The sequence below is a fragment of the Podarcis liolepis genome (genome assembly GCF_965112155.1).
Source record: "Podarcis liolepis genome assembly, chromosome: 16".
NCBI classification, from domain to species: Eukaryota; Metazoa; Chordata; class Lepidosauria; order Squamata; family Lacertidae; genus Podarcis; species Podarcis liolepis.
In genome coordinates, this window is record NC_139567.1 from 23,624,203 (window position 1) to 23,639,365 (window position 15,163).

The 15,163-nt window shown below is 42.5% G+C and overlaps 1 long non-coding RNA gene across 1 annotated transcript; it reads left to right on the top strand.

Moving 5' to 3' along the window:
• The first annotated feature begins 3,315 nt into the window (after positions 1 to 3,315).
• LOC310696115 lies at positions 3,316 to 8,612 on the top strand. The gene is made up of 3 exons (XR_014520437.1): positions 3,316 to 4,522; positions 4,937 to 5,047; positions 7,715 to 8,612. It is a non-coding gene; the product is annotated as an uncharacterized lncRNA (long non-coding RNA).
• Positions 8,613 to 15,163: the final 6,551 nt, after the last annotated feature.

Sequence of the window (15,163 nt, forward strand, 5' to 3'; positions counted from 1 at the left end):
CAGCTCTGCGATTTGTTGCAGTCATTCATTTTCCCACAAAAGATAGGGAATTTTTAATTATGAGGCTGTCATGTCATCACTTTGCAGTCCTGCTGATTGAAGTGCCAGCAGTAAAATGTACGCTTGGAAGGGTGCTTTTTTAGCACAGGAGAAAAAGCGAAATTGGAATATTCTTACAACCCAGTGTTAATGAGAGGTTTCACCTGCTTGAGCTGACTGTCTTGTTTGTCAGGATCTGGGTCTTTCAGTCAAGGAAAATTAATTCGTATAAATAGCTTTACTTGGGTAGCTGAACAAAAAGATATAACAAGCCAGATCTGTGGTATGTTTTCGGAGCATGTATGAAAGTACAAAAGTTGGTGAATGTAGAAACATAGACTTACAATATTGTTTTAACAGCAACCAAGGAGAAGAGCAAAGAATAAGGGCTACCACCAGTCAGTAATGGAAATGAATTACACATTTCTCCAGAATTTCTTTGATGTTAGACTTAGGCAGTTCTGTGCCTCAGGATGAAAGTATTAGTAGGAGCAGCCATCTCTAACTCATTTTTATTCCCTACTTTGGTAAATACAAAAGCAACTTGTATTTAAATGAGCAAACAGGCCCTTAGTTCCCAACCTCACCATTTAACATTTTACTTTACCTCATTAATTGAAGTTGGTGATCATTGATTAGTTAGCTAAAACTTGGCTGCTGCCACACAAGATCTGATGGTGCAACCCTAGAAGACACACATTGTAGCTGCGCAATGACGAGGAAGAATTGCAATGGCAGGCAAACACTTTTACAAGGAAGTTGGTTTGCTGTTGCTTATTTCCTCAGGAGGAACCCTGATAATCTCCTGAGGGATCTTCGATTTCCTCAGAACGTTTGCAACACCCTGTTTTGGATATCAAGGAGCTGTAGTCATCCTTTTGGTCTCTGTGTGTTTTGTGTTCCTCCCACAGCTTTCCCATGGAAATCACACTCTTTACTGCTGAATTGGACCATGGAAAATTTGATGGCCGTTTAGTCCAATTCAGTGGTAAACCAGTGTTTTCCTGGGGGCAAGTGGTGGGGCAAATGGAGGTGCACACATGCCCTAAAACACAATCTATCTGCTAAAAAGAGTGGGACAATTAATAACAATTTAAAAATCACCAGTTCATAACAAAATAACAGCCCAGTCAGAAGTAAAACATGGCCAGAATTGCAACGTAAAAATCAGACCTAATAGTTGAAAACTCTTAAAGTTCTAAGAAAATAAGATGCCTCATCTACTGGACCTCCCTGGGGTTTGGGTTCCATCAAGGAAATGGCCCTCTCCCTTAATCAATAAGCACCCACAAACAGAGAATGCAGGAGCTAAAAGTATGTGGTATTTGGAATTGGTAAACCGAATCAAGATGTTTTGCTCAAGACAAGCTGTATCTAAACACGACCTTGCCTCACCCCCAGTCTAGGTACCAAGAGCTTATCACGAGGCCAGTTTATGGGCTAGATTAGAGCATTTTAAAGCTATCAAGTGACTCTCCTTTTGTGAAGCAGTAATCAAGATTACTCCTTCCTTATCATACCAACATGATAAGAAAGAGCAAGAAACAACAGAAAAATTAAAACGAAAAACAGTGCGCATAAATTAGCATCACAATTGATCACATTGAAAATGGAAGCTCATGTTGATGTAAACTGATTGTGTAAGTCAACCCTAATTTCCTTAGGACTGTAAACTGCAGATCCAGCAGACTTTATGAACAGGCTTTGAATATTTGTTTCCATGTTGATTTAGAGAAGGTGCAACAAAACAGACTAAATAAAGTTAGTAACTTTTCCTTATGAACAACTTACTGGTGGGGAGCCGTCACTCATTGATAAAGGAGCCTGCTACATTTGTTCCCATAGTTGCTCTGTAGGCGATGCTTTACATGCTCTGTGCTTTAAATACATGAATGCAAAGTCTGCATCAAGGCGATCCAAGTTATGGACCAAGGAAATTATGCAAAGTGTCGTAGAATTATTTTGCTTCATTTTAGCATCCTTCCTCTGGTCAAGTGGTGGGGTGGCAGATTGCAAGAAACACAAAAACTCTACTCCCTGACCTTGGGCAATTCTATTAGTTCTCTTGACCCTGAGATTTCATTTGGCATTGCCCACATTTGCACTCATGAGGACTAGAAACTTGCTTTTTGAAAATGAAACAAAAACACAGATGCTGTATGTCAAATTCTGTGCCCAGTGCAAAGTTATGAACTACGTAAAATACACACCAGCTCCCTGTGTTTTGTGTTGCTTTGTCTCTAAGCATCATCTGCTCATTTTGCAGAATATTTTAGGAAATCTCTGTGCTTCTGCTACTACATGCGAATTCATACTGTTGATATTTATGCCCCAGATTGCCATTCTGTGCAAGAGTCTGTTCATTTGGAAGGATAATATGCTTGATTGTCTAGCATCTGCTTCTCACCCTTTAAATCCTGGAACGCAACCAGAATTGTTTTTGTCCACTGCACTTCCAAGTTCAATACTATGCAATGTGGTGTGTGTGTGTGTGTGTGTGTGTGTGTCCTCTCCTATACACACCCAAAGCTTTTCTGTCCAGGGAAACAGAATTAGGTTTGTGAAGCCTATTCTTATTGCAATGATAGTGAAATAGGAAGAAACCAAGTCACATAAACTGGCAAGCTTAGGACGAGATGTAAGTTGGGCAAACTAGTTCTTGTAGAAAATATTTTGCGGGTTGTTCGAGGACAGGCACGGAGCGTGTCCCCCCCCCCACCTATCCTTGGATTTAAAAAAATAAAACATCGAGGGCACAGAAGAATAAAAACACCCAAATTGTGGACTTTATCTTCAAGACTTAGAAATGCGGCTGCGATAAGGAAGGAGGTAGGGCAAATGACAACCTCAACACTGAACAACAGAACTAAATAATTTGTACTACTGTTTCAGCCATTGTCTGTGAAATGTTGGTGGGTTCCCACGAGGCAAGACACAGAGATAACAGCAAGAACCTTTATTGAACTACATAACTGGGAAACAGAAGCAAAGCAACTACTTATATACATTTCTGAAAGCCTGGGCCACTCCCACTCCCAATGCAATTGGCTGTCTAAACTTCCAATCTGCGAATCACGACTCAGAGTTCAAGGGCCAATGGCAGTGACCAAAATCCTGAAATGTTCTGTGATTGGACATGTATCGAATCAGCACACAGGAGCTCAGAATCCTTAGTCCAGACTCAAGCTCAGGCAAACACAGACCACTGAATACATAACAGTCTGCATGTTTTTATACCCGCTGTGGTAACAAAAGAAGTAGCTCTGCACTAGAGGAGGGTGGCCCCCTTCCCTTAACTGCCTGTTGTCTAGAGTGGAGTTGAGATGGTGTGAGAGCTAAAAGATAGAAGCAGGGGAGGCTACAGGCTGAGCAGCTGGGAGACAGGGTCATGCCTGTTTTCTGCTTGAATCCAAGGCTGCAGCTTTGGAAGAAGCAAGACCTTATGGGGTGTTGATGCTGTGAGCCCCTTCATTGTAAGATCAGATTGTATATATGTGTAAATAAACCATATATCCTAAAGACGCCACAGTCTCCACCATCCCTCATTCTAAGGAAGCTGAACCCTGAGTAGGTAACTGCGTGGAACCCCTGGAGTTTTGCACTGCTCGGAGACTGGAGGGGTGTGTAACAATACTATACAGTGGTACCTCGGGTTACATACGCTTCAGGTTACACACTCCACTAACCCAGAAATATTGCTTCAGGTTAAGAACTTTGCTTCAGGATAAGAACAGAAATTGTTCTCCGGCGGCGCGGCTGCAGCAGGAGGCCCCATTAGCTAAAGTGGTGCTTCACGTTAAGAACAGTTTCAGGTTAAGAACGGACCTCCGGAACAAATTAAATACTTAACTCGAGGTACCACTGTATATAGCAACATCAGTTATATGTTGCATCAGTTCACAAGAACCCCAGCTGCAACACACACACACACACCCCCTGCAAGATTCTGAATTGCAACAAGCTGTGAGAAAAGACAATAAATTATTGTTTAGAGAAAAGCATTTGGAAGAAGTGTTGGAATAAATATGTGGTTTTGGGGCTGGCGGGCAAGGCAAAGTTGAAATGAACAGTTTTTAAACGGGCATTGCATTTTCCACATGGTATTCAGATCACAATCTCTCCTTGCCAAGTGGATTCCCATCACGAATATGTGGTCTTGCCTGTCACTTGTCACACGAAATGTCTCACATTCCTCCAGTGATTTGCCATAGCCTGTCAATCATCTCAGGTTCCAAGGCAAGAATCCCCCTCAACACATCCATCCTGCTGCTATTGCCTCTATTTTTAGCTCTCCAGCTGCCTCGGTGGAAGAAAGTTACAAAGGAGAAATGTGGTCATTTCTCAAGTGGTAACCTCTTCCCCCTTCCTTCTGCCAAGGAAAATAGGGAGGCTGTATCACTGTCTCCCTTCTGATTTTTTACCCAGGTGCTGAGTTATTTGCATCCAACAGCAAAGGCAGGAGAAAGAAAAGAGGTTAAAGCAGGTAACTGGTAACTCTGCAACTTTCTGGCCAGAATTGACAGATTTATTCAGCTCTTTGCAGAGCAGTTAGACTATAATCAAAGTATATCTTAGAGGCCCAGTCAAGCCACCTTCGGAATTTGGGCATGCCCTCATGTTTGTTAAGGACCCAGTGTACTGAATGTCTGCTCTCTGTCTCCTGGGTTGGAGTCAATGATACAGTTGCAGGAAACCACAGAGGGGGAAAGTGCTCCTTTGCTCAGGTCCTGCTTGGGGTTTTTGCACAGGCTCTGTTCATTAGAGCATGCTGCTGGCAGTGGCAAGGTTGCAAGTTCGATCCCCGTATGGGACAGCTGCTTATTCCTGCTTTGTAGGGGGTTGGACTAGATGATCGTCGGGGTCCCTTCCAGCTCTACAATTCTGTGATTCTATCTAGGTGGCCATTGTTGAGAAGAGGAGACTGGACTAGATGGACCTTCGGCCTGAACCAGCGATGCTCTTTTCATGCTCTCATGTCTTCCTGTTTTCCCATCCCTGTAGAGGAAAGGTGAGAGTTTGTCTACTGCTGTTGCCCCTTGAGCAATTGTTTTCCTTTACAGAGTACAGCTTGTTCCTCTGAAACAGTAATCTGCCTGGGTTCTTATTTTGTTATATGGCACAGTCTTTGGAAGCAGCTGGTGTTACTCTAAGTATGCTAAATGGCCATGCTGCTCCATATTTGTTTCCAAAGGGATGGCATATTGATGTCTGATAATAACAACAACATCATCAAGAAGCCGTGCTCTATTTTTTTTGTTTCCAAAGGGGTGATATGTTGATGTCAGATAACAGTGTCATCAAGAAGCTGAACTAAGTCAAGCTGTCATGCTAAAAAGCTGCCTTGCTGTGTGACTGCATTAAGGTAGGGGAGCGGGTGGGTGTAGCATAGAATGTCTGTATTGATCTTGTTTTCATTTCCCGGCTATATCTACATACTAAATATGACATATTTCTGTCTCAGGTGATTATATAATAAAAGCTCATAAAACATGTCCCTTAGCAGAAATGTTGGTCCTAGTGGAAGACACCCTTACATGTAACTGCCCCAGAACCGAATGCCATTTCTCATCCTTACATGTAACCCATTTCAAATGGCCTTCTGAGTAGAAAGTCTCATGCACAAAAACCCTTTCTACAGCATCATGAGAGAAAAGGGTTGGCCAAAAGTTTTTCAATAAAATATACTAATTTGGATGGCCACTCCAGAAGGATAGCATGGTGAATGCCACTGAGAGGTTGAGGAGAATTAACAACACATTCAGACTTCCGGGTCAAGCGCCATCGACTAATGGCGGATTCCCTCCGAGCTCCGGAGGGAATCGACTCCGTAGAGGACAGGTCTTGCAGCGGCGGCGGCACGGGGACCCTCAGAAACCACAGGCGCTGAAGCCTGTGGACTTGGTGACTCGGCGGGCACCATTTGTGCCCCCCCGACCCGCAAAGGAGCCTTTTTAAAGGCTGCGGAGCAGGGGATGGGGAGTGGCGTGGTGCTGAGAGTAGACCGCTTCTTCTACGGAGTGAAGCCGCATGCCATGGCCGGAGAGCACTGACTTCTTTCTTTGATCATTTGGACTCTAAAAGCAACAACCCGTGAGTAATACGGAAATTGGAACTAATTATTTTTTTTAAATTTGGCACGATCGGGGGAGGCGCTAAAAGGAAGTCCGTCTCCCCGTCATGTAGACAAATTAAAGCAAGAATTGGATAACTAAGGTCGAGAGATCATTTTTCATGGGATAAAAATTATTAATTTCACGACTTGGCAGTATAAGTATTTTGCTGGAGGATAAGAGTTGATGTTTAAGAGCTGAAGTGCAACCCCCCAGGATGACCCGCGAGAGAGCCTGTTGAGGAGACATAAAGAGTTTGACAGCTGTCAAACAAGCTGTCAAAGTTGGAAAAATTTGGTTTCTGTTATTTCTGCTGGTTATTTTTGCTACATTTTGATTTTAAATTGTTGAAAACAAAGAAGAAACAGAAACAAATTAACTTGACTGTTGGATTAAAGTTGGAAGGAATATTAAGCAACTAGAATCCCTCTAGAGGGGGCTCTGAGACATTACAATGGCTGCAGGTGGAAAAATACAGGCTGAGCTGGATAGAATGTTTTTTCTCTTGGGAAAGTTACAAGGTCAGAGTGAAGCTTTGGCTACAAATGTTACAACTTTGAATTACAAAGTAAACAAACTTGCTGATTGTGTCAAGGACTTGACCCAAGAAACCTATGCAGCTGAACAAGAAGAGACATGTGCTGTTTCAGAGGAGTGGGAAGGAGGAGCTGAAATCCTGCAGATGAAAAAGGAGAGCCAGAGGCCTGCAAAGATGGACTTTAAGAAAAACAAGACCTGGATGATGAGAATTTGGTCTGAATCAGAGAATGAAGATTGGAGGGATCTCCCTATGGGGAGATCTGAAGACCTATGGATTACAAATTTGATCAAGGCGAAAGTTGGAGCTTTTGGGATATTTGGGACATTTGGACTTAAAAGGAACAAGAAACAAGATTGGGGCTCCACTTTTGAATATGGAGGTCTGGTTGGAGGAAACATAGACCCTATTGGGACAGAGCCTCTCCGAGACTCGATGTCTAATATAAAGGACTACCAACAAAACCGGCAGAGAGGGACTGAGAGAGATTTGAGGGCCTCGGACGTGAGATCTCCAGTCTGATAACTGATAGACTGAGGGATATTTTTTGGGGATCGAAACCGGGAAAGGGGGGGTGAGAGTTTTGGAATCCAAAGGGTGTATAATTATACGTTTTCTTTTTATTATTTTGTTTTGTAATTAACATAAAAATTGGGAAATTTGTGGAAGGGAACTTGGGTCGACCTTAGAAAAGGGTGTAAATGATGAGTATCGTTGTTTAAATGGAGGTTTATAAGTTAAAATTGGTTAATTAAGATGAATTAAGTATAGTATTAATAAGGTAAAAGTTGGGGACAAGAACTTGCTGAGTTAACTATTGGAATCGGGATACAAGAAGGGGAGGTGAGGGGAAGTCAGGGAAAGATGTTAAGAAAATAAGGATTTGAAATTATACTTGTTATTTGTGTTGTATTGTGTTGTGTTTGTCTGTGTTTTTGTGTTGGTTTTAAAAATTTGTGAAAATTCAATAAAAATGTATTTTAAAAAAAGAGAGAATTAACAACACATTTTCCCTGTCTCTCTCCAGACAGAGGTCAACATCCAGGGTGACCAAAGCAGTTTATGTGCCAAAACCCCAATTGAAATGGATCTAGGAAATCAGCTTCTTCCAAGAGCACCTGGATCTGGTCCAAAATAAACGTACAGGGATTGTCTGGGAAGCTGGAGCCCCCTTATTCTATCTGTCTTAACCTCTCTCAGCAAGCACCCAAACTTCCAACAGAAATGACCTGAGATGACATTGCAGGGGAAATTGAATAACTCATCACTGCAACATTTTGCCCAACCTTTTCTATTCTGCAGTTCTTAAAAACACAGTTTTGCTAAATGTTGCCTGGCATGACTGAGAACCCCATTCCATATAGAATTATGGATTTGTGAATGTGTGCTTTTAGAGAATGGAGACCTCACCTAACTCATGCACCAAGCGTAGTACTATGTTGAACTTCCAAGCAGTGCTCATGAGAATTTGTTTTGAATTGTATCCAATTCATCCCTGCTGCAGCTACCTCAGATTACTGTACCATGTAAAAGGCACATTGCAGTTTTAGCAACAAAAGCTTATTGTTGATTCAAATGATGACCTTAGCCTAATAAAATGACTTCTAAAAAAATGAAGCCCTAAGTACTTAAATGAGCGATACTGTTTGAGTTTTCCAGAACCCATTTATACCACTGGAGGCCTTTTGGCAACTGCCACCGCTTGCAGTAATTGACAGATAAACCTTCCTACTTAGAACAACTTCCAAATTAGGAGAGTAATTTCATATCTACATGGGATAATGAAATAAGAGTCATATTGTCTGCATAAAGTGGCACTGGAATGCTTTGATTACCAACTAGGGAGGAGAAGAGAGCTCCTGCAACATTTATGTGGTCATTAAGTAATAGCAAGGCCAAAATGCAACCTTGTTTTACAGCCCATGATGCAAAAAAAAAGGGGGGGGGAATAATATGAAAGAAAGGATGCAAATTCATTTGGAATCTTAACATCAGTATTAGAATAGAGCTGTTGTAGAAGTAGCAGCAGTCCTTTATCCAACCCTCCCCTTAGACACTGCTTGTGAACAGAATTACAGGCAGATGAGAGATGGACAAATGCAACGTGCAGCTTTTTTGCTGGGCGGCTAATATAGTTCTGAATAAGATAATTCAAAACGAAACACTGCTCAATTGTGCTAACATCCATTGAAAAAGCCAGTCTGCATTGGGGCCACAGCCTAGTTTGCTTTGACCTATTGTGAGGAATTTATGTGGATTACTAGCACATCAGTTTGTGGAAACCTGGTCACTATTCTTCACACATATAAATAAAGCCCAATTTCCACCACTGCCACCTCCTCTTCCTATTCTACATGCCTTTTTGTCATAATGTACTTAAATTGATTTCTGATGTAACTATTTCGTTAATGTTTTAAAGACAAGTTTCTTTGTTTGGTGTGGTTTTACAAACTGAACTCTAGTATTTTTTAACTGTTTACACAATGCACTGTTACAGATACACATTATTTTTAAAAAAACAAAAACCTAAGACAGAAAAAAATGTGTCTGCGGCAAAGCAAAACAACGAACTTCAGAGATTACCCTGGGCCCCTCCAGACTGGTGCTTTATTGTAGGGATATCCTGCAAAATATTATTGGCACAATAAAAGCAGGCGAGTGGTGGGTTTATTCCGCTTTAGTTTGTTCTGTGATGCTCCCCAGTACTACTACATTATTTCTGTGTGCTAGGAAACCAAGAACAGTGTAACCAACCAAAACCTTTGCAGGCTGAAACAGTATTGAAAGCAACAACATGTGTGACTGCTGTCATAGCATCATGAGCAGAAATAATCAGGAATGCGCCATATAAAGGGCATAAGGAGGGGCCCCATATTATATGTATCCCAAGATAGTTGCCAACAGGACAAAGCAAAATTATGTATGAAAAGATAACTGCTTCATATTTAGCCCTTTACTGCTTCTACCAGTGACCCCAAAGTTGTCTGCATTGTTGAACTGACAAGTAGTCATAAGATGCCACCTAAAAAAGCTACAACTAGGAGTGCTGTATATTTATTCAGGTCTGGAATCTCTTTATTCTCCACTGTGGAGGATGACAGACCCTGAAGATATTCTCACAACTGGTGATAAGATTGTCATTTGGAATCAATTAGCACTTCATAGGGATGTCATGCTTTGTTTCCTGCAGCCATAAACTATATTGGTGGCAAGGAATGTGTTTTCAAGCACCCAGTTAGCACCCAGTCAATCACACCTCCCTGGAACATCTCCACCATACATTTCCAATTGTTTGTTGCTATACTTCTTCCTTTCACTCTTGTATAAGTGGCAGTGTAGCCTCTGCAACTGTGAGTGCCACTTAAAAGTCTGAATTGGCTCTTAAAATGGAATCAATGTTTCCTGATGAGACACAGTTAAAACTGGGCAGAAGCCATTTTTCATTCAAATGCATCTTGTGGTCAATATCTTCTTTTTGTTCAAGCTATCTCAATAAAAGATTTCTCCCTGTATTTAATCTCACTTTATTATGAGAGTCTGTGGAATAATAATAATAATAGGTAAATATTAAACATAAATTAATTAAGCACTCTCTTCTTGTCTTGAATAGAACTGACGTCTGCTAAACAGTGGTGGAATATGTGTATCTGCTGTTGACCCCTTGCTGTTAGAATTGGCTCCGGTTTAGCATTATTGAATACAAGTGCCTTTTGACAATCTCTTGTTATCATGTTAGGTGACTCTTACCGCTATGTGATTTTCACCCACTGTTAAACGGAAAATCCTTTTAAAAGGTGAAACAAGGATATCCCAGTCAAGGGAAGAAGGCCAGCCTGACCCCATTCATCAGCCATCTTTACCCGGGGGTGCAAGGGGTGGGGGGCACATTCAGAGGTGGGGAACGTTGCATTAGTTTTCCTGATTATAATGCTGGCACTTTTGTCCTGTTTTCTAACGTTCCTGTCACACTGCAGCAGCTGTTGAGTTATGGAAATGTGGCTTTTTGACTGATATAGCAGCATGTTGTGCTAAATATCATCCACACCAGCGGGTGTGGCATCACACAACAACAAATGTCATTGGACAGCGTTGCTACTCCCCTACCATTTTGGCACATGCATGCTTCTGTTCCCTTCATGATTCCCCCATGAAAATGGCAGGAAAATAACTGGATGCTGGTACTCTGCCCCAATTTTTGTCACTTTGCTCCCACAATTTTACAAGCAAAAAGGGGCTGCAAATGGATTTTTGCCTGAAGCAAATAAAATGTAAATGAGTATCAAGCATGTGCCATATTCCATTAGTTTTCAGGAAGGGGCATTTACGTCATGTAAAATCTCAGATATAATGCAGAAATGAACAATTAAAGAAATATCAAATAAATAGAGTAAACAGCAATGTCAATGCAGCCTCACCTCCAACAGCCAATTGCCTGGGGACTGCAGGTGTGAGAGGAAGCACACTTTTTACCTCTCACACCAGCCAGAGGAAAAAGGGTTGATAGGAAGTGGCATCCCTTGCCTCTTAGGAAAAAGATCACAAGACCTACCTGGTTCCATCCATGGGCCAAAGAAAGAGCAGATGTTTAACCAGTCACTGCCATAAGGAGCATTTGTCAACTATGTCTGTTGCCTTAGGACTGAATAAGTGAAATGAAGAACATTCTGGTCTCTGCCACCTACCAAATAGACAAGGACTTCTGGGTCCATGGCAGCAACTCTGTCCAAGCAAGACCAACCTGGTCTCAACCAGATATAAGTGCCTGGTTGTAACCCATCTTTTTGATAACCATAATATGCAGGGGTTAACGCAGGCATAGGCAAACTCAGCCCTCCAGATGTTTTAGGGACTACAACTCCCATCATCCCTAGCTGACAGGACCAGTTGTCAGGGATGATGGGAGTTGTAGTCCCAAAACATCTGGTGGGCCAAGTTTGCTTATGTCTGGATTAAAGTGTCCAACTAGGAATTTGGAAATCAGGGTGCAAATCCCGTCAGCCATGAAGCCCACTGGGTGTGATCTTGGGCCCATCTCTCTCTCAGCCTAACCTATCTCACAAGGTTGTTGTGAGGGTATAAGGGAGGAGGGAGGGGAGATGTGTATATGCTACCTTGAACTCCTTGCAGAAAAGGTGAGACATAAATGTAATAATAAGTAATAATAATAATAAATCTTAAAAATTAAAAAATTAAAAAGCAGAGACATCACCTTGCCAACAAAGGTCCGTATAGTTAAAGCTATGGTTTTCCCAGTAGTGATGTATGGAAGTGAAAGCTGGACCATAAAGAAGGCTGATCGCCGAAGAATTGATGCTTTTGAATTATGGTGCTGGAGGAGACTCTTGAGAATCCCGTGGACTGCAAGAAGATCAAACCTCTCCATTCTGAAGGAAATCAGCCCTGAGTGCTCACTGGAAGGACAGATCCTGAAGCTGAGACTCCAATACTTTGGCCACCTCATGAGAAGAGAAGACTCCCTGGAAAAGACCCTGATGTTGGAAAAGATGGAGAGCACAAGGAGAAGGGGACGACAGAGGACAAGATGGTTGGACAGTGTTCTCGAAGCTACAAACATGAGTCTGACCAAACTGCGGGAGGCAGTGGAAGACAGGAGTGCCTGGCGTGCTCTGGTCCATGGGGTCACAAAGAGTCAGACATGACTAAACAACTAAACAACAACAACAACAACAATAAATCTAGAATTGTCCAATTAACATATTTCTTCTCTGCATTCCCTTTTATTTTTTGTTTGAGCCTGTCTCTCATTTTTAAAAAATTGGTGTAAGCTACTTTTGAAAACAATATTTGTCTGAATAGTGAGACAAAGATACAGGAAATATTTTCATGCTTCTCATTCCGTGAGCCAAACACTACAATGGCTGCATCCTGAATAACAATACACGAAAGCAGGAGAGACTGGGCTCAGCTAGAGGGCTCTGTGTTCTTGTTGGTGACACAGCATTCCATTGCACCCATCAGCCCACATTTTGCCACTTCCCACAAACCCTCAAATGCGGGTGGTGCTGTGGGTTAAACCACAGGGCCTAGGGCTTGCCGATCAGAAGGTCGGCGGTTTGAATCCCCACGACGGGGTGAGCTCCCGTTGCTCGGTCCCTGCTCCTGCCAACCTAGCAGTTTGAAAGCATGTCAAAATGCAAGTAGATAAATAGGTACTGCTCTGGCGGGAAGGTAAACAGCGTTCCTTACGCTGCTCTGGTTCGCCAGAAGCGGCTTAGACATGCTGGCCACATGACCTGGAAGCTGTACGCCGTCTCCCTCGGCCAATAAAGCAAGATGAGCGCCGCAACCCCAGAATCGCTCACAACTGGACCTAATGGTCAGGGGTCCCTTTACCTTTACCTTACAAACCCTATCTCACCAGAAGTTGTGTGCACCTGGGACTATGTAGTGGCAGAACGGTGCAGAAATGTTACAAGATGATCAGATGCTGGCTCTGGGGAGCCATCCCAAGATGATGAAATGTCTCACTTGGATAGTAGATATATGCTGCATCATACATCTCTCCAGACTCTTTGGAATAAAGTGCCACAGTTTAAACAATCTCCTTTTCCCCTGTAAAAATCATCCACCATTGGTGCAGAACCAGAGGCAATTACTTTTCTTCTGTGACCACAGTCAATATGTGGTACTCTGTTTCCAAAAGTAAATGTTACTGAACTAATGTGAGGAGCTTTTTTTAGTTCCAAGGTGGCAGCATTAAAGCTCTCAGATCTGGAACTGCTGAAGAACAAGGCATGGTTTTGTATATATTTGTAAATGTGAAAGAAAGGGCAATCTGTTTTTTAAAATGCAACTCCTTCTCATGCCAGTTACTATGTGGTCAGGGAGGCAAAATGTGACTTCTCAGTTGTACATCTTCTGGAAGAGAAGAAATACTCTGCTCTCTTTGGGATTGGGCTGTATTTACTTTCAGCAAACTGGGAAGCCAGTGCCATTTTAGCTGAAAAGGAGTGCTCACATCACTATACTGCAGGCTCCAAAGGAAAGAATCTAAACTACACGTGTGACGATCTCTGGAAATAAAAGAAAGTGCTTCACACAGCACATAGTCAAACTATGGAACTCACTCTCACAGGAGGCAGCAATGGCCAACAAATTTAATGGTTTTAAAGGAGGATTGGACAAATTTTAGGCACAATAGCTATGCTCTGCCTCTATGGTTGAGTCTTCTGTTGGATTATTTTGAAATAACCTGCTTGAAGGAATGCATATGACAAACAGTGCATCGGATTAAAAAATGAAAATGGACATTGCAGGCAAAATCAGTGAGCAGAATACTAGATTTCTGTTCAGTCCTACAAATGCTACATGATTCTCCCCTCCTGGCTCTAATATCATTAACTGCACTAGGAGTAAGGTAACCTATTTTGTGCATTTGCTTTTACAAAGACACCAAACCATTCAGCAAGGGAGTTTGGCCTGGTGTTCATGGAGCTGCTGGACGGGCTTCCTTCTATGTACTGACCAGATACCAACCTGCTTAGCTTCAAAAATGGAGCTACATCAGGCAGAACAACAACAACAATTTATTATTTATACCCCGCCCATCTGACTGGGTTTCACCTGCCACTCTGGGTGGCTTCCAACTGAATATTAAAAACAATACAGCATCAGACATTAAAAACTTCCCTAAACAGGGCCGCCTTCAGTTGTCTTTTAAAAGTAAAATACCGGTAATTGTTTATTGCCTTGACATCTGCTGGGAGGGTGTTCCACAGGGCAGGCGCCACTATTGAGAAGGCCCTCTGCCTGGTTCCCTGTAACCTCACTTCTCGCAGCGAGGGAACCGCCAAAAGGCCCTCGGTGCTGGACCTCAGTGTCCGGGCTGGATGATGGGGGTGGAGATGCTCCTTCAGGTATACAGGCACCTTCAGATCTTTCTCAGCCTACTGAGCTCATACCTAACCATTCTGCTGCATGGCCAAACTGCAAACTCATAAGCACGGCAGCTCAGAAAGGTCAATAGAAACAGAAAGAGCAGGGTGGGGAACCAGCCTTATTTTTGCATGTGTCTAGAGATCTAATCAACATCGCCCCCACCCCAATGCCACCCACATGCTGAGGTTAGTAAACACCTGAGCCATCATGATCCTTAAACAAACTGTTCACAGAAGAGCTTGTTCCAGATGCACTGTTCCCACCCACTCATTCCAGGATTGCACGCAGCCACCTCCTCTTTCCTTCCTCTCCTCAAGCCTGATAGATTAAAAGAAAAAAAAAGATGAGGATTTTGGTTGTTAGCTTGCACCTTTCTAATAATAGCCTTCTAGCCAGACCTTATCAGTCACAGCTTGGTAGGTCTGTTCAGCAGGGCTGCCTCTGTTCTCTGCCAGATCCCTTTTAAATCTCTCTTTATTGTTGCTATTTTTCTCAGATCACATTACTAAAAGCTGCAGCATCCTGGGGAGAGGATATCGAGGGAGACGAGTTGAATGTGTTTGTGCTGGAAAATATG